We start from the raw sequence: 21152 nt of genomic DNA on the forward strand, positions 1-21152 counted from the left end.
CTACATTTCATTCCATCTACACAAGTGTAATAAATGTAAAACTACTGCCTGCAGGATCCTCAGCATAAAATGAGTCACTTCATAGTATCAAGTAGTTGTGAGCATCTAGGGTTACATAAAATCAACTTGAAGAGTGGCAAAAAACATTAAATGTTAAGGTTTGAAAATGTTTAATTTTGAATACCAAGCCAAAAAATCCATTCAGCCACTATAAATACTCTTTGATTGGCCATTACACAGCAGGAGATTTGATGTAAAACATTTCACCTTGCACTGAATGGGATATTACTTACTGCTGGAAATTTGATGAGAGTTTTTGAAATATCTTTACAGAAACACAGATAAAAACCAACTACTTTCTGTAAAAAATGGTTGTACATCAAAGCTGTCATTTAAATACAAAACATGTTTAAACTCAGCTATAAACTGAAGTGATTTTTCAATTAAGCTGGGCAAGTGATTATACTCTGATAAAACTCTGAAGAAAGCAAGCAACTATAACTCACATTTGTCAACCCAGTGCTAGCAAATTCCAGCGGTTTTGTTATACTTGTGGATATTATGTAACAGACATCAAAATCCTACTTATATCCCAGAGTATCTTTGCACCATGGCTCATCTAGGCAGTTAAGCATTTGAGATTTTATGCACATCAGAACAGCGGTGAATCAGGCACTCACATTTCTTTTGCTAGATCTGTGCATTAATTTCAATAACATACAGAATTTAAGCTCCTCCAGCCTTTGGAATCTTTCACAAAGACCTAATTTTTCTAATTGCAGAAGCCAGGTTTGTTAAAGATAACAAACCACTGCAGTGAAAGTAGTTTAGCAGGGAGATCTGGTATCCATTGACGGAAAGAAAAGTATTATTTGCACTCTGGCAACGCTTTGTAAGCATTGTGTTATTGTCCACATAGAGTGGAAAGACAGCCTGCAAGCCCCAAAACACTAGAACTTAGGAATTCAAGAAAGCATCCAGCAATGATTAGAAGAGAGATATAATCCGAATCTACGCAGTGTTTATATGTATAATTTAAATTTTTTTATAAATAAACAAAATACCAAATAAACTCTGCTGCCCTTCAAGACAACCAATTACAAGTTTCTTGGAGACTTCACAGAATGTAAATTAACATGGATTAGCACCTGAATACTGATATTTTATTATTTCCAGTCTTGTGGATACAAATATATCCCCTCTGCCATGTGACTGAAAGCGAAGGATGTCATGTTTCGCCCCAAAGGGCCCAGTGAGTTGGAGGCATTTGCATTAATGTCAGTGCTAAATGTCTGAGGAAAGTCTAGTGCTCGGACTGGGTGAAAAGAGCAGGACATTAAAATATTTTAAAGTCAGAGGGGCTGGCAGGGCAACTAAGCAGAAACGCAACATGCTGCCAAAAAGACAGAGTTTTGTTATTTATCATTTGTAGCATGCCATCCCTGTCTGCAACTTTTCTAGGCAAATAAAGGCTACAAAGCCCTTTTAATCTATATTACATAACACAAAGGGATGACCAGCAACAGCAAGAAATATTACAGAAAAGGAAAAGTAAGATAATTCAGTGGCTACAATCTGTCTCAGGTTTCCCACTTCACCTGCTTCTGCTAATAAAGCATTTAGGGCATCAATAGAAAGAGGCTTTCAAGGTGTCCAGTCTCCCAGCCCACTAGGAGAGCAGAAGGTGGCAGACCTGAAGGTATTCTTAGAGGATCCTATGAGAGCTGTGCAGCTTAGGGTGGTCTACAGAAAGCATACACCTATCCTTCTGTAGCCCATAAACAGAAGTAAAAAGGAAAAAAAAAAAAAAAAAAAAAAAAAGAGGACCCAAAAGATTAAATACCTGAGAATGCCTTTAGTTTAACAGTTTATTTTATTGACTGAAGAGACAAGGCAACTTTAAGAAATCTAAGCACATGAATGAAGATGGTACAAAATAATCATCAGGAGCAGGTTTAAGAATAAAGGTCCACACCGCAAATTAACTTCATGGCTGAGACTCTATTAAGAGTCCCTGAAGGCCCTAAAAGAGAGGTACCAGTTAGCATTTGTTGACCTTGGCCACCATTAAATCTGCCCTGATGGTCTCAGAAATGGCATTGACATTTAAAGACTTCATAACAAGGCAGAGAAACTTTAATGTTATTTCACAGTTACAATATGTTTGCAGGGGGGAAAATTCTCATTAATGTCATTGAATATGAGTGGGGTTTTTTATTCCTTTAGAAGGAGGAGGTCAGGTTAGGTAGATGACTGAGTTCCAACATGCCTTTGACTGATACTCAGTTCTTTGCAGTGTCTAAATCCAAAGAAAAATTAACTAGTCAGAAGCTAGTCAACAACTTTTTTAGCAATTTGTGCTTTTCTGTTAATTCTTCATTGAAAACTACAGCTGGATGGTAGAGGCTGCAGGGAAAATGGACTGACATTTACACTTACGAGGGATCACGCGGGACCAGAGCATGCCATAACAGATGAGTAAGATGCAGGCAAGGTAAAGGGGAAAAGCAAAAAAAAAAAAATTCAAAAAACCCACTTACTACCATGAGTCTAAAGATCCACGAGCATAAGGAATTGGGTAATTTTACAAGGTGAGTATAAGAAAGATATTGCCTACGGGACACATGGAAACCATGACGGACCATGATGGAACAGCTGTGCTTTCCCCTCCGTGGAGCTCTTCCAGGCTTACTGTACGGTATTTAAAGATACAACTTCCTTTAACTGAGGCTTAAACAAACAAACAAACTCGGACTGCTCCTTGCAACATATGGAGTTAATAAGACTTGATCAGATGTGAAACACTTGCATGGAAACAAGAAGATATTAAAAGTAGTTAAAATAACCTTTAGAAGGGTTTAAAGAGGAAGACATGTGGGGAGCTCTACAAAATCTTTACTGCAATCCTAGTAATTTCTGATCAGGGATTCAGAGCAAAGCTTACACAAACATCCAGTCCTTAAAACTTCCTACAAACAGACAAACAGCACACCAGTTTTATGCACACAGCATTATGATCTCCGCATATTCTTCTTAAATGCAACTTGTGTGTTCTGCACTGCTAATTCACAGTGCTAGCAGCAGAGGAGACACATTTACAGACTGACTCCATCACACCATGCTTTGTACTGAAAGGGATGAACTAGTAACAGATCAGATCTTACAACCTCAACATAAGGAAGGTTCTAACAGATTTTACTAGTAGCTCTGCATGTACAAAACATGTTTAAGAAACAGCCCAAAATACTTCTGGGGAGATTCTGATTGGACACAAGAGGAAAATTTTTCACAATGAGAACAAGCACCCACTGGAATTATCTCCCCAGGGAACTGGTGGATTCCCCAACACTGAACACTTTTAACATTCAGCTGGACAGGGTGCTGGGACATCTTGTCTAGACTGCTTTTGCCAAGAAAGGTTGGACCTTGAGGTCCCTTCCAACCTGGTATTCTTATGATTACCTTGAGAAATCTTGCACTCTGAGGACAAAAACAAGGGTGCCAGCAAAATACAGTGCTGTTATGGTGAACAGCAAAATTCCAAACAGCGTTAAGAGTTTAACCGTTAGCACCTGGCTTTGTAGTTAGATAGAAATATATCTTGAAAACAGAAAGAGAGATAAAGAACTAAAATTGATCTCAACTGTATCTTGAGAACATTTCACTGGATTTTCAGCTCTGGGGTTTCTTTTGGTGGGGTAGAAACAGAAGGAGGAACCTTCAGGTTCAGAATTAGTCCATTGTGCTGATCTGAGCATGGACCCTGGAGGAAGCCAAGGAGAACAAACACATGCAGCAACCAGAGGAGAAATACAGAGATTTAAAGCTATTTAAAGATGAAGCAAAAATTTCTAAATGCACAAATGAGAGGCTACCATACACAGGGACATTTTAAAGAACACCAAGTGCACAAATTAGTGACCTAGTTGATGTATTCACTAAGGTATACATCCTAAACCTGGAACTCATCACAATGCATTGCTGATGTATGTGTATCATCTGAATAAAGCTTGGCTTTGGGTTTGCAGGTTTATTGACAGTCTAAGCATTTGCTCTTGTCAGTAGAATGAGGAGAATATCTTACAAATAAGCTTAGGTAGGATACCGAGGCAACAGAAATGCCGTTTTAAGAACCGTTTTTTCAAATGATAGGAATATCTGAAGTGCATTACTAGTGATTAAGCTGCTGTTCTTTCCAAGAGTCTGTAAGAATTTATCAAGGAGAACGTAAAAAGGTAAAGATTTTAAAGTAAATTAGTAGGATCTACAGAAGTCTATCATTTTTTTTTCTTTAAATCATATAATCCTTTATTAAAATCGCTACCATAAGTAACCTAATATCAGTCATTACAAAGTGCATACATAATAGTTCAGCAACTGTCTCTGTCAGTACCTAATATAAATACAGTAGATAACTCGGAAGGTAAGCTGACCATTTTTCAAGCAAGAAATAAAGCACCATTTTCTGTGGAAATTATGTATAGCTATGATTGCCACATTCCACTGAATAAAACAAGTGGTCTCAAATCAAAGAAACTATGTGAATGACAGTCACAAGCCTGTATTTTTCCTGTAAAAATCTACTGAACTCAATCTACTGAATAGGTGTAGCAATAAAAAAAAAAAAAGATCCCATCACAAAAAAGTAAATCTATAGCTTCTAGCTGACAGCAGAGGAACACCTCCTATGTTTATGTTGCCTTCAATTTTTTCTTCTCCTCTTTGTTAAGAGGGTTTGTGCTGGGATGCCAGGTGCACAAAAAACCTGCATTCAAAGTGGCATGTGAGCATTTGCTGGCACTCAGCTCTAAGTGTATATTTTGCATTCATAAACACGCCACCCTTCTTCTCCAGCTATGCAAATATTGTAGATAATCTCTCACAAATGCCTCCATTTCAGATCAGCAAACTGGTTTTACGTTGGCTGATAAGGCAGTTATTAATAATACAGTGCTCCAAGAAAACTAAAGTGAGGTGTCTGTATGTTGAGTCTCGGAAACCACTGTGAGCAGAATGCCCATTAAGCCCAAACCTGCATATGGCAATGCAATACCTGACCACTAAAATTAAGCAAACATGTTTGCTTTCCAAAACAAAACTATAGTGTTCCTGTTTGCACTACAGAAAAATGCCACTATACTAATTTTGACAGCACCAGGTCTAACTATTAACATTCAATGTGCTTCCAACATTATAAAAACGAAAAATCACAATCTTCTGACTTCAATTTTTTACTTCTGCCCTTTATTTTACTGAAGAATCAGTAGTTCAAGACCTAGATAAATATTTCAAAAACTATACTATTTGTGAGCAGAGCAGGTCACTACCATTTCCCAGTGCATTTGGAGTTCATGTGAAATAAGGGCAGAAGAGTGATGAGCTGCATTTTTAACATGGGCATACACAGAATAGTTGTCTAGCTGATAGAGAATGCGTAATGCAACATCTGCACAGTACGCCCTGCCAAAGCCCATCCCAAATAAATGTAGTGCATTCTCCCTAGTGCAATTAACTCTCGTACTCTGGCAGGTTTTGCTAGAAGATCATCAAGGTAGATTACCTTCCAGCATATGAACTAAATACTTACAGGTGTTATATCATCAGTTATTACTTACAAACTTCTGCATTTAACAAGACATCCAGGCAAATGAATGATCTAATTTATGAATTATTTATAAGAATTTCACAGCATGCTCCTGGCGTCATCCATGGCCTTTTCCAGGTCATATGACACCAATTAGAGCTGAATTTTAAATTATTCAATAACCTGAACTCTCTTGTCATTTAACATATAGATATCAATGCAGTAAACAAGTTAAGTCTAATGGGCCCTGGAGGTTTGCGTTCCTCCGCCCATCAGCAGCAGAGGCTGTATGCTACCGCTGGAATAGAAAATAATAGAATGCAGCAGTCAAAAACATTTGCAAGGTTTTAATAAGTTATTTTGGCTCCCTTAGGGATTTTAGTATAACTTACAAGCACTGAATCTAAAACATATTAAAGTCCTTAGCTATGTGCTTTTAAAACAAAATTAGGACATAGCGAAAGAGCAAGTCTGACACTAACCCTAATTTAGGCCCTTAATTTGAAATGTAGTGGAAATTATGGAGTAAGCAAGATTTACTATGCACAACTCATTACCTTCAGGCTCTCCTACAGTATAGCCAAAAATAGCCCCTTTCCCAACACATATACACCTGTCTGTAAAGATAAGGCTACACACAGTGAAATGGAAATGTTAATTTAATAGCTATCAGTTGACAGGTATACCTCGTATTCCTTAGCAATTGGGTAGAGAAGGGACGTCCACCATTCTTCTATCCTAACAGCACTGAGGAGACCATTGCTCTAGAAACCCATGCCAATTTGGGTATCAGCTTTAAGATATACCACTTCAGAGGAGAGGTTTAGGACATTTGTGGCACACTATAAAAAAAGAGAGAAAGTAACAGCCTCCAAAGCACAGATGCAATAAAAGACATCTTAAACCCATTGTTTTCCATGATGACTACAAGAAGAAGATATCAACAGCAAAGGTACCCAAGGTGAACAGCACAATTAGATATCTGATTGTGCCTCAGTGTAAAATCTGCAAGAAACTTACAGCAAGCATGACACATCCTGGCTCCGAATCCATATTAGTTGGCCTCCAACATCTCATGAACCTCTGAGAATGGCTTTATGACTGAAGGAGGTGTACAGACTCAAAAAAACTTTTGAAAAACTTTCAGAATTAGGTGCAGCTCCGTACAATCCTAAACTGTGCCTAGCACTAATGGGCTTATTTTTACAGTATCTGTGCCTCAACTTTCTGAATGCTGCTGTAATAAACCCCAGACCCACAACCATAGATGGGCACTTGCAGACCCCTATCTTGGAGGCCTCAGTGACCCCACTCATGCACACGCATTTCCTTTGCACTCTCACTACTTTGAAAGGATTAAAACGTTTCCTGAGCTCTATCAAAGAGCAAGAGAAAAAGACAGAAACGGAGATGTTAAGTTTATCCTTTTAAAAGGTAGCAAAGAGTTGTCTAGCTACTGATGTCAAGATGAATGCCAAAAAAACAATAACATTGAGAAAACATCATGCCAAATAAGTAAAAACACACCTATCCAAAATGTCTAGCCAGATTAGGAAGAATAAGGATTTAGATAAAAAGAACATAACACTGGATTTTCTGCCCTCAACCTTATCACAGGAGGTGGCTGCAAGAAAGCTTTTAAAGAAAAAAAAAATTAAGAAAAATAGCAGAGGGGGGAAGAAAAAGACAACTGCCTAATCTCACAGCACACATTTTAAGAATATACAAAAATAGCTATAAGGGATTTTACTTTGGTTACCAGCCAGACTAAGTTTCATTCCTACGCCGGGCAGCATTTGATCATTTCACATTAAGTGTAGTAACATGTTGGATGATAAGAGGGAAGTTCATACTAGTTTTCATTAAAGAGTAATACCCACCATGTATTTGCTCCTTCAAGGTAACTTTTTCAAAGTTATTTTTAAAAGCAAACAGTTTTCTACTTGGAATTACAAGTTTAGCATATCAGGGGCTACACATGTTCCCAGCTACTGCCAGCCTCTTTAGAATTCAATCAACATTTGCTCCAAAGTCATGCTTTCATAGCTCCAGACACAAGACAAAAGGGCAAATATACCATGACCCTTCTAAATAGCCCTGATTACTATGATCAAACAGAAGCCAGATACTTATGTGGATAAGAACGTGTAGAGTTTGATGTGTGAAGATTACTGCAGGAGTAGACATTGAATCAGCATTTGCCAACATGTACCTCACCACGACAACCAATATCACCTTTCCCCTGTATTTACAGTAGGGATAACTGTAGTACACATTGGCCAGCGATGAATTTTAAGTAACAGCCACTGTTCACTCAAAGATTACCAGAAAGTTTTACTTCCTTCAGAAGATAAGTGTCTCCTGCAGAGTCCCTGGGGTATGGACATGGGCTTTGAAATAGCTTTGCTGCACAAACAAAGAAAAGAAATGGATGACATTGAAGAACAGAAAGCATGCTCAGAAGTAGGTTGTTTTTGGGAAAAACAACCAGAAAGTTATTTAAATAATACAGAAATCCCACAAAAGCAAAACCAGAAAATCTTTTGACTTTAAGAGCAGAAAGGTATGCCCAAGCAGGCATGTTCTGTCAGCAGTGTCCTTGCACTAAGAGCCAGCCAGCATTTAGATTCTGCTAATGATCCCATCTCTGGGAAATAATTCATAAAAAGTAAACAGTAATTTTCATGTGCCTGCCCTTTTGATCTTACATTTGTAGGAAGTATCCTGAGGCTAGCTGTGGGCGCCCCCGTGGCTCTGGCTGATTGACCTCTAATCTGCCCCTCAAGTAACGATCATGCCAAGGAATGACAACAAGAGTTGCAGACTTTCAGTGCAATCCCACTAAAGACAGGCTGAGTCACTTCATCTTGTCAAAGAAGTTTCTTTTAAAAAAATAAAAGCTTATTAGAAGGACCTTTTATTTTGTAATGATGCTGTTCTTCAGAACAAAGACTGGAGTAAGACTGAAGCACCAGCACCTGACTGGTACATAGCTTTACAATAACTGGCTAAATGATAGTGCAAGCCAGAACAGGCAGCAGGATTATGTGTTAAATAGTCTTGGCAGCAGAAAATTAAGAAAATCCTCCAGAAGAATCAAGTCAGAGCCATAGTACTTGGCCTCTCCACATTTCAAAAAAGTATATGCACTATTTATTAGAAGGCAGTTGTCTAAAGGCTTAGACACCAACTGCTCACGGTCTCATCTGCTTTGAGATCACAGCTTGCATGCTTTTACCCCACACTAACCTACAGTAAACACAAGATGGGGTACTTCATGTCTCTATTACTAGGAATGAAGCTAAGGGTTAAAATGGCCAGTCCAGAGCAGCGGACACGCAGAAACTTGTTGATATGCCGAAACTCGCTGTCATGTCAAGGTGACTAAATTACCAGGAACAACTTCTTTGAATAAGAGAGTGAAGAAACTACGAATTACCCTGCTAGAGTACATAGAAATGTGAGCAAAGACTATTTCTATTTTACAGTAATACTGAAAAAAAATGTATAACCCTAACACACTGAAGGGTACAATGCAACATACAGATGGATGAACTGGTACACAGGCAGCACTGCAGTTGCTAACAAGGCACCTGAAATGCCAGGTCTTCTCTGAATGGTGGTAGAACTCCATCATGGGCAGATATTACGTATCTATTATGTTGTCAGTTCCTGCATCAGTCTTTCCACAGTTAGTTCATATATCTCTTTAATCAGACTTTTGTCAGATTGTCTTGCATTAGCAAGCACTCCATTTCCTTTCAGAAGTCAACATCTTAGTTTACAATTACATAAGAAGTCCATGAAAGTTCAAATGGCACTCCAGAAATGGAAAGAACATGAACATTTTTGACTAAGACGACATGTAGCTGGAAATTTTCTGCAAAATACAATTGTCCCTGGAGAAGTTCCACCTAAACAGTTTCACAGCAAGGTATCTCATAATGTTACCTAATCTGGACAGGTGTCCCCCGAGACCTCTGAGCAACACAGGCAAACTATCTCACCTGAGTCTTGGAAGGCTCAGCTCCCTGAACATAAACATTCAAGGTCCTCTTGGCATACAGGCTGTGATTTCAGTGAGACATGAAATGTTTTCTGTTTGGCAGGCTGGCACTATCTCAAACAGATACATAAATTAACTACAGAAAGACTGACTCAACGAGTAGGAGCAGGCATGGAGCAAATACCAACCTCTCATACCCCGGGGCTAAGCCAGCTGTTACCTTTTGAAGCTCACCATGAAGATGCTGACTTCAGAATACTCTTAACCACCCTTGAAATGCCACTGAGGATGTCTCAGTAGACCTTCCATCCATGGCTAAGATTCCTTGAGAGTTGAGGTCATTCTGCAGTGGGCTTAGTACTGTTGAAGGTAGTAACAGCTGACAGAGGGAAATGACCTCTGATACATCAAGCTACAAAGATCAACTTCCTCTTGACCCATGGAAATGATCTTTTACAGTCCTGCTTGACACCATAAAGTATAGCAATGGTATCACAGCTATTATTTGCATAAAATGGTCCTAGATGTGGTGTAGAGCAGTTTGACAGTCCATCTTGATGGGTCTCAACTGCAGAATATTGATATAAAGGCTCTCCTAAAGTTACCATAGGCCATTAGGTTGTCTGAATAGACATCCATCATGACCAGCTTGTGTGAAGGAGAACATTAAGTTTAAAGGGCACGACCAAGCATAAATTGAAAGGCCCTCCACTACTCCAGGGCAGCAGTGACCTTGTGAGGCAGTCGCCTTCACTCAGAAACACTGCAATCTGGACAGACAGACCAAGTAAAACCCATCCACAGGTTTATTAAAGAGAGTTTAGTTTAGAAAAGCTCACAAGTGTCAGCATTTGCAACAGCCTGAAAGGAAATCCTTGCACAAAGCTGGGCCTTTGTCATAAGCACACGCAAATATGCAAAAGAATTAAGTATGTTTATAGTCCTACATTAATAGCAAAACACTATGCCCTGCTTACAAGCTGAAGGACAGGGGACATGGAGGGGCAGTTTCCAACTATGAACCCCTACAGTAGCATCTCTCCAAGCTAGAATGGAGATACAGACCTTCCTTTCAATAGAGAACCATTGTTTTATTGTGCTGTGCCAATCTAAGAGCACTGGCTCTACAGCTATAAACAAGCGTTACATACCTATTTTGTGCTCTTTCCAACCAGTACCCTAACAGCTGTGCATTTCAAAAGAACAATCTGTTCCCCACTTGATAGCAATTAATGTAGCAGATATATGACACCCAAATTTGACATTAATTATGCTCAAGTAGGGAACCAATTTTTGAATGGAATTGTTTTCCTAGGGAAAACCGTATAAGTTGTATTTTTATATTTCACCTTTGCTCTGGTTTATCATTCCCCAATCTGTGAACTCTATCAACTCTACAGACAGAGTTCTATCTATAGATAGAGCTCTATCTATATGATAAGCCTGCATAAACACAGAAAGCAGAAGGATCCCATGATGCAGAAAGCAGGGACAGGCCATGATGGCAAAAGGGATAAATTTCTTAAGTTCTGACTAAATTCTAATGCAGAGTGGAAGGTTCCTCTATCTAGGTACCCAGGCTACTTCTTTGGAAAGAGTTAGTTAATAAAGGTATTCTGAGTACCAGGCTTAAGCCTTCCTTATTCCAGCTGCAAGAGCTGCACTTCAGCTCTCCTTCTTAAACTCTGGATTCAACAAAGAATAGTAATGCTTTGAGGGTGAAAATCTCTAAAACCACTCAGTGCCTACTTTAATCAGAGCTGAATTAGGTCAACAGTAAAATTCACTCCCTCCAGGAACAAAGTTGAACCATCCAGGTTGAGCACAAAAAAAATTCTCACCATGTGCTTCCATATCTGTAAAGTCCCTTGGGATTTGTAAATAGTAAAAAAAAAAAATGTTAAAATATTTCCAAATATTTTTGTAGAGCAGAAAGCTCTATCCTACTGGAGAAGCAAAAAGGAGATTGAGCCTCACTCACAGCTACATATTAAATAAGTGCATGTTTTCAGGTGACACAAACCTGATGGGAGAGAAGATACAAATGTGCAAGGATTTGTAGAAGATTGTCAGAAGAACTGAGAGGGGGAAAAAAAGAAAGGAAGAAGGGCCAAGAGTAAAGAACAGAAGAAAGCCAAATCACATTGATTCAGTCAGGTATTTAAAACGGGTTTTCTTTAATTAGCTGAATTGTAATACAAATTAAAACTGAATTTCTTGTTCACAATATATTCATTGGAGGGGAGGGGATGCAGCTGGCTATTTCCAGAGCAGTTCAAGCTAAAACAGACTCAGTTCTGCAGGACTGAACAGGAGCCAGTTTCATCCTTCTCAAAAGACTGAAAAGCAACTTGGCAACCGAGAGTCTGACTGCAAGCTCTATCTCAGAAATAGTTATGAAGGACGACAAACCTGTGGCAATTGTGACTGAACTCATTAAAATCACTACAGATTATTTAAAGCCCTCATGCCTGACACTCAGGTCCTTTATTATGCTTTAAATGCCTAGGAAAAGAAGCTGTAGACATAGGGCAGAAATGAGGGCTTTAATATCGCAGCTAATCGCTCAGTGACCAGCAAAGGGAGTTTGGTGCCACATGGTATTTTTGGCATGAAATATTAAATAGGAATGATTGCAAAATTTCACTTTGTTTTTAAAATCTTTTGCTTTCTGATGACAGAACTGTTGATGATAGAAATGCCTAAACCCAGCTTTCAGCCTGGATAATGACCAGAAGCAAAGTAATCAGATCTCTTGGATCAGTGTCTGTTTCACGATACGAGGCAAGATTAATAGTTTCATGCTGATTTGCCATTTCCTAGAGTGGTGTTAAATTACAAATTTATGGGGGGGGTGGGGGTGGGGGGGTGAAGGGGGGGATGTGTAAGGGAGAATATGTACTATATGAAACTCTCAGAAAAGGGCAAAACCAAAGCACAGTTATGATAAGATAAAACCATAAAACAATCACAATCCTTGGGGGACCAGAAGCTCTGTGCAGCCTCTCGTGTCAGATCATCATAGGGTGCCTGGTTATTTCATGATAAGATTATCTAATGTTAATCTCACCATTAGAATTGCCTGCAATAAAAATGTTACCAACTTTCTAATTTTAATTACTGAGTTCCTGAAGATAACTACTTCAATCCTGTTTAAAAAAACCACTCCCCATGGTTTCTCTGAAGCTGGGAGTACTTCAAATATCAAACTTGTGGATTGGATGACTTTCAATGTCTTTAATTCTGTGATTATTAACTCCTTTCTTCCCTCCTATTTTCATCTAGTCATCCTGACACAAGACAGTATTATATGCGAATAGTATAACACAATTTTGTCAATTTCATTTTACAAGCTACACTCAAAAAATGCTGAATACCTTGAAAGAAATCCATAATATACCTATAAGGAGGCATTCTTGAAATAATGCAGAAGGGGAAAAAATTATTTCTTAACCCAAAATTGTCAATGTAATGACTTTAGGATTAGCCAGCAAAAGTGCCAACCAGCAGCGTAACAATCTCAACAGCAGAAGCGTACAAACTGATTCCCTGGATGAGGTTTCTCTTGAGTAATCTCTTCAGAACCCTCCACTAACTTACTAAAGAGATAATCTCAGGTGTTAGCTACATCAGCCCATGTTACAACACACACACACACCCTCCTTGTATTATAATTCCCATACCTGTAAAGCTTTTTAGCAAATACCTTTCTCCCACTATCCAATGCATAGTAGCAAATTATGTAGAACCATATAAGCTATTTATTGTCGTAAGTCTCCAACTGCAGACAAGAAACTTCCAAAGGAGATATTATGGAAAAACACCCTTTAGGGAAACAGTTTACAGGGGCAGTGGGGGGGTGGAGTTCCTCAGAGACAAAAAAGAAGTGCAACATTAAATAGAAGGAAAAATAGCAAGCAGGAGAACTCGGGCAATTTCAAGAACCTCCCCATTGTATCACAAAGCAGCTTGATCTGGTCCAAAACCACTCTGACCAGGGACCCCAGTTAACTCATTGGTAGTCCACAGTTTGGGTCTGACACCGTTTTTAATCAAACCCTATTATAATCAAACTAAGAACATCATGTTAAAGCAGAGGTGTACAGAACAAGTCTCTTACAAGAGTCGTAATATGGTAAAAAGCAAGTAACTGTATCCTAATCACACTGTCATTGGATATTATCCTACTATTGTAATTTTCTGTAGAAGAAACTAGAGAATAAGAACAGTTGAAGACAATTTAAAGAATAGATTTGTCATGTCATACACTAGTGTGATACAATTTGCTTATACATCAGTTATTTTATATACGCATACATAATCTATTGTCTGCATTTCTCTTGTGCTTTTAGCATAAAAATGGTTAGAGAAATATCTAGATGTGTATTTCTCCTGAGTTCATCAGTTCCTGCTGTTTGTTTCTCACCTGAAGTCATAATCCTGTCTTTGACATCATAATCATTTGCACAGCCACCAATTGAGATGTCACAAATGGGGGATTATGGCAAGGTGGGGAATAAGCAGCAGGAGCAGATGAACTCTTAAGAAGCAAAAATCTTGTTTTCATGCAAATGTCCTTCATAATAGAGAACAAAAGAACAAAGGAAGAAAAATACAATGGAGAGAAAACACTAGAAGCTGTATTGTTTCTAAATACATGATCTCCCTGAAATTTCCTCTGAGGAGTCAGCTGCTGATTAACAACTACATAAATCATTACAAAAATAAAACAAAACTTGATATCTGATGATTGAATCTCCAAATATGAGCCAACAATGTACACTCACAGCCCAGAAAGCCAAATGTACCCTGGGCAGCATCAAAAGAAGTGTGGCCAGCAGGACGAGGGAGGGGATTCTGCCCCTCTGCTGCATATTTGTGAGACCCCACCTGCAGTGCTGTGTCCAGCTCTGAGGCCCCCAGCATAAGAAAGACATAGACCTGCTCAAATGGATCCAGAAGAGGCCACGAAGATGATCAGGGGGCTGAAGCACCTCCCTTATGAGGACAGAACTGGGGTGGTTCATCTGAGAGGAAAAGGCCTTCCAGTACTTAAAGGGGGACTACAGGAAAGATGGTGTCACGGATGAAAGTATTAACACTGTAATGTTTTAGCAGCAAATCAAGATTTATTAATGACTAGCACCACTTAATCATTAACCAATTTACAGATTTACAAAATAATTCAGTAAAAGATGTTATAATTAAAATAGCGACTTAACTACTGATTTGAAGATTACAAGATTCACACTAACTTACTATATGGTACCTTAAATCAATACATATATACATGTGCATTCACAAACACAAGACATACAAGCATACAGACAAAAGTATTTGGATCAAGTGGAATAAGTATGCACCCACATTCATGAAAATAACTGTGTATATCAAAACTCACTGGTAGGTAGAGCAAATGGGTGAAAGAGAAGCTAGCTCAAAGTTAATATTTGCCTTTTCTCAAGCTTATAGTAAATAGTCACAATGCATCAGCATTCCTCAACGGGCAATAACTGAGTCTCAAACGCGTTGACTCTGACCTGCCCTCCTGTCAGCTCTAATGGCAGATGGTACCTTACAGTCTTTGTTACCTGAGAGGCATCCCAACTCAGGAGATTCTGGTCACAGGCCTGCTGTGATCCAGGAGAGCTCAAAAGGTCTCATTTGGCTTCGCTGTTTACAGGATCCAACACAACTGACTTTGTCAGATACTTTTTTCCACTCCAGTCTAGCTGAAACTATAAAGTATTCTGGTGTCTTCCACTAGTTGCACAAGAGCTTGATGGATGTGCAATTCTGTTACTATTCTCCCTTGACCACATCACTGGTACAGGTGTATCAGGCTGTCAGGTGGTGATGGACAGCTATAACTGTTCCCATGTGATAGGGAGAGCAGGAACCAGTTTAGTCAAAGGGGTGCCTTAACACTCTGATTCACCACCATTAGCAGACCTCACCTCCCCAGGTTGGTATGTGGCCCAAGAGAGGGTTGGAATTCCACCAAGCACTGAGTGGCCCAGGAGGGGGTTAGAATTACAGCAAGCACTGGGTGGCCTAGCAAGGACAGAGGAGGAGGGGAGGAGTTGCACCACCACAGATGGCGAGGGACTGTTTATAAAGGAGTGTAGCAATAGGTGGAGGGGTAACAGCTTTAAACTGACAGAGGGTAGATTTAGATTAGATGTAAGGAATAAATTCTTCCCTGTGAGGGTGGTGAGACACTGGCACAAGTTTCCCAGAGAAGCTGTGGTTGCCCCCTCCCTGGCAGTGTTCAAGGCCAGGCTGGACGGGGCTTTGGGCAACCTGGGCTGGTGGAAGGTGTCCCTGCCCATGGCAGGGGGTTGGACTAGATGGTTTTTAAGGTCCTTTCCAGCCCAAACCATTTTGTGATTCTATGATGATACTGTTTATATACATTATGCCTGAATATTCTTTGTGGTAACTAAGCACTGTTATACTTGCTCTATAGATGAAGACACTGAGGTCAAGGAACACAGGGGACCTCTCTGAATCTTAGTCACAATCAGATTGCTCAAGATACAGTTATTAAAAAATTCAAAGCTGAAGTGGCCCAAATTTTTGGAGGAACAGAAAAAACGTATCTTGAGTTACAGTCCTACAGAAGGCTATTGTAGAAATGCTACTCTGGGTTAGCAGTTCCAAAGAGTTAAGAGAATTATGAACATTTTTTATATTTAAAAAAATCATTCATAAATTAATCTGTCTGAAATTGATTCTAGCTATCAATCTGAATGCCAATATGCAGTCACTGGAAAAAAAAAAATCAAACCTGAAATCCAGATCCAAAACAACAGAATCTTTACACGTAAAAAGAAATCCAATCAGCTACACTGATATTGCTCACACTATAATGTTGCTGCAAAAAAACACCTACCAGAAATTATTCTGGCTCCATTTCTAGCCTCTTCTTTTATTCAGCTTTGCGTAAGCAGTGCTAAATTGTAAACTGTTTAAATTGCCATGTTCTTGGCACTGCTTCTATACTTATATCAGCAAAATTGGTGTTTCTGCACCAGTCTAATTAATAAATATAAGAAATTCATTTTTGGAAAGTAAAAAACCATGGTGCTTCACATACTTGTGTTCTGCCTCACTATTGCCTGTGATGATGCTGAACGTATGCCATTAAATGTGACAGCATAGATAGCCTACAGCTCAAACAATTCCATCATCTGCCTGTATTCTAGTTACCATACAGTCTTCTGGAATACCCTGTCCAGATCATGTCACAGAACAGCAGATGTGGCAGCTCATTTCCTGAGCAGTAAAGCAGAGGAGGAATCTTAGCATGAAAATTGTGCCTTCTGTCCTCTTATTTTCCCTTCTCCAATTTACAGTGCTGAAATATCAGGACTATTTCAAGTTTATTTGAATTGTCCAAATAGCCTCCCTGTAAATAAATGTGCCATTTGACAAAGGAGTTAATTCAGTAAAAGAAACTTCTTGGCTTTGCCAATAATCACCTGGTACTGTGGAAGCAACCTCCCCCCGCTTTCCTCCAAATCTGAAACAAATGCAAGCAGAGTTATAAACAGCATTCTAGCTTTTAAACACTGACAGGCTTGAGAGCAGACTGCTAACAACACATAATAGTCTGGATATCTGTACAACACAATTACACTTGAGAAAACCTAAGTACTATGTATGACATTTATTCATGACTTCAAGTAAATGAGTTGCTGAGTAACTTGAGGCTAACCTCAGATTTTATACTTGATGGACAAACACCTAAATATTCAAAGTAGATATTAACCAAACTGTAATTGACTTCAAGTTGTATTTAGCTTTGAAATCTGCTGTTTCCATTTCAGACCTCAAAAAAAGTTTGGCTGCCCAGAACCTTATAAATTTGTCTAGGCATACCAGTCAGGTTTAATAAAAGGTATGTCTACTAGAAATCTTGTCCTGCATTTGCTTTTATACCTATGCTGTAGTTTTTGAAATAGAAGACTTATTCATCCACAATGTATTTTTGAGAATCTTCTTTAAACCTGTCGCTTTCAGAGTCCAGATGGTGAAAGAATGTTTTACTCTTGTCACAAATTTATGTATTATGTATTAATAAGGCTTAAATTCTATATTCAGAAAGCAAGTACGGATATTTATAAATAACCTAAAGAAAATCAATTTAAAGAAAATACATTTAAATTCCTCCCTCAATTTTTTATAAAAGATGACAGGTAGTTTGTAATGCTAGTCACCACTCTGAACATGCAAAATGATGTTTAACTGTGTTCATGTGTCTTACTGGTGGCAGTTACCATGCTCACAAAACTTTTTCTGTTCATACCAAAAGTGACAGACATCCAAGAACATGGTCAAATTAAGATCAGGTAGCAAGCAGTGTGGGTCATAGTTCTCTCTCATCTGTGCTGAAGCTTCTCCTCTTACTGCAAAACACTGATATTTTTAATTTTCACTTCTCTAAGAATTTAAGAATCTGTACTGAAAGCAAAAGTTCCCTCATTCTGGAAAGAGCAACACTATGCTTGTATACCATCTTTACTTTTAGGTGGAAGGAACACAGAGTGGAATCAATTCTACACTATATATACATTCAAAATCTGTATTTCCTTAACACCTTTAAAACGTGAGCAGCACCCATGCTGGGAATTACCCACAGAGAACTCCAAGACACAGACTCTAGATAACATACTGCAGCAATGGATAATGGATGTTCTAAGAAGAGGATGATAGAAAAATGCCAGCTAAAATATTTCAACACCAAGGAGACAGTAAAGTTTTAAGAATGAAAAAAATTTCCTGTTAGAAACATAAGTGACCAAATACATTGTACTTTGTCCAAGGTAAAAAGAATACAGATGCAAAACTGTGAAACAATGGACAGAAGGCCAGTCCAACCACACCTGTACGTAGTCTGAAGTAGCAGTGTTTCATTCCTAGAGGCCATTGGTGTCTGCTGTTAAAAGGAAAAACTCTGCCAGGTAACAGCATAACCAATGTGCCTCCCAGCCAAAAATCCTTACTATTATAAAACTGATTGCTAAGCAGAGCTTTAAATAAAGTTTGGAAGTGAAATGCTCTCAAATGTTAGCCTGTGATTTCTGAAATTAGAGGTCAACTCTATTACCCCTTGATGCTTGACTTCTGAAATTCCTTAAAATATGGCACTTGCTTCCCATTTTCAGGAACGCACTTCATGCAGTCAAGCATATGGAGTCAATAAAGGTGTCTCTTCATCTGCCATCTGAAGCTTTATTTTTCTCACTTATAAATTACAGCTGGTTTTAGTAATAGCAATCCCTGCATACATTTGAAATGCACTTCCATTTTCCACGTTGCAGAGCTATATGACTTAGTAAATACATGCAATTTAGGTTCAAAACCATAGCTCCAGGCACTACATATCGAGAATTTTATACTACTGGAAATTAATGCCTTTTTTGCATATGCTTGAGCAATAAATTTAAAAGCTATGTCTTATATGTATCAATTGGGATTTTCTTAGCCTTCATTTAAAAAAAGAATCATGCATACAGAGTTGTACTTCAGTTTCGTCTCTGGGCTTTTAATAAGATAATATGAATTTATTTCAATTCATCAAAAGCAACTAACTAGAACTCTAGGAGTCTCATTTTGTACTGAAATTTGTATGTGTTCAACTGCAGCAATATCAACCTCTGAATTCAATTCTACAACTGAAAAAAACCCTGACACCTCTATGTACTGTACTCATTGCAGTACCCAAGTAAAATAATCAAAGTAATAGTAAGAATTTCTTTTAGCACAGAAAACTACAGTCTGCGTATCAGAGTCGGGTGGAAAATAAATGAGGTTATGACAATGCTGGAAGCGGGGCACAAGGGCTAAATAATGCTTTGAAGCTGTTCTCTCTTATAGAGCTCTGTTCCATCCAGAAAACTCCATTCTCCTGTGTGCGTGGAACAGAAACACTACCCTCCTGGCACTGCCTGCTCAACGCAGCAGGAAACTGAAGAGGTATACAGGGTTTTCTTAGGCCACATGAAGAGGGAACTCTGAACAGTCAACTGGAATTGAGCTTTTCCTTCCAAGTTTACCATTCAGCCCCCTTGACTGCTCTTGCCTTACCTCAGCTTGCTGCCAGAATCATCCCACCAGTTACTTTTACCCCACCTGTGATAAGCAGTAAAATAGCATAAAATGGACAAGTTTTGGCTAAGCTTCAAACACATGGCCTATTTAGCAGCTAGGTTTTAGCACTGGCTTCTACCTGGTCTATGTTCTGATAGACTGCTACATATTTACTATCTGGCTACCTACAGTGATGACCATGCACATTTATCGATTCCTTAATCTTTACACATGGATTCCTGCTGTTGTCTGGAGCTATTCTATCTCACAAGTGACATTTGTTCTAGGCATTTGGTTTATAGTTCACAATTAATCCTGCCTGACTTTAGTGAACAAAAGGCCTTTTTTCATTAGTCTTTCAGCATCACCCAGTATTATTCAACATTATTCTTCCCGTTTAAAAGCCTCTGAAATATATTAGTTTCTCCGCAGTTGCTATATCTAACATCACTTATGTCCACACCTACCACCAATCCCTTCAAAACAGGTGCAGATCTGTAGCTGTTTATAACCTGAACCTTTGGACAAACCAAGGATAATCTGGCCCAACAGTTTGTTGAGGAATATAAAACTACCATACCAGGTCAGAGGGAGCATCAGCCCAGCTGAGTAGCTCATCTCTAGCCTGATGACTCAGCAGCCCCGATGACAACTAGGAGGAAATGCTCTTGCTGTAGGGATGAACCATCAGAAGGACTGCCCACAGATCCCACGTGGCCTGCCAGGCACCCCAGAAGAGTGCTGCTGGGATGAACCATAGGGCCTTGCAAATATCATCTGTTTTATATAATTGGTAAAAAAAAGAAAAAAAAACAAACCACAAAACCAAACTCAGTGGGCCTTGGGACTCGAGAACTAGCTACATTTCTTGCCCAGAGGGGATCTTTCTGCACATGAGATCTTAAGCAAGATGTTTAATCTCCTCTGGTCTTTTTTTTTTTTTTTTTTAATGAAACTATGGTTATTACTGAATGCTTATTGAAGGTGCATAAGAAATAGGGGAAGTTTTATTTTTTGATTGCTAACATAACCTCACAGCTTCTGTAGCTTTCTTCTTCCCACCCCAGGCTGATCAGTTACCAAGGATTGAATGCTGCAGAAAGCCATATCTTAGGGACCCCTAAAATTCAAAGCTACAATGGAAGTGGCCCAACAGATGGCCAAGGAAAGAGCTTTGAAACAATTCTTGGTTCTTACTCCTCTCCCATCCCCTTAGGCATCACATACAGTCTCCCACTATACAGAAGGCAGAGCCTAGACTCAATTTAACCTAGGTAGCTGGAACGCCAGACCAGGCCACAGAAGACTCAGGGACAGAAAAGGCTTCATCCTGAAACCAGCAAAAGGTCTCAAAAAATACTCAAAACAAACATCTCAAACACACCTGCTTTGGGAAATGCCTTTCATTTTTGCCATACATTAACTATAAAGAAATTGGAAATTGAGCTTTCCCTTCCTCTGCATCTT

General features: G+C 38.9%; 1 protein-coding gene across 4 annotated transcripts in view; it reads right to left on the reverse strand.

Annotated features, from left to right (window-relative positions):
• Nucleotides 1–21152, reverse strand: part of KIAA1328 (KIAA1328 ortholog) — a 175793-nt gene that overhangs the window by 59273 nt on the left and 95368 nt on the right. The window lies entirely within an intron of this gene.

This window comes from Athene noctua, chromosome Z (genome assembly GCF_965140245.1).
Source record: "Athene noctua chromosome Z, bAthNoc1.hap1.1, whole genome shotgun sequence".
NCBI classification, from domain to species: Eukaryota; Metazoa; Chordata; class Aves; order Strigiformes; family Strigidae; genus Athene; species Athene noctua.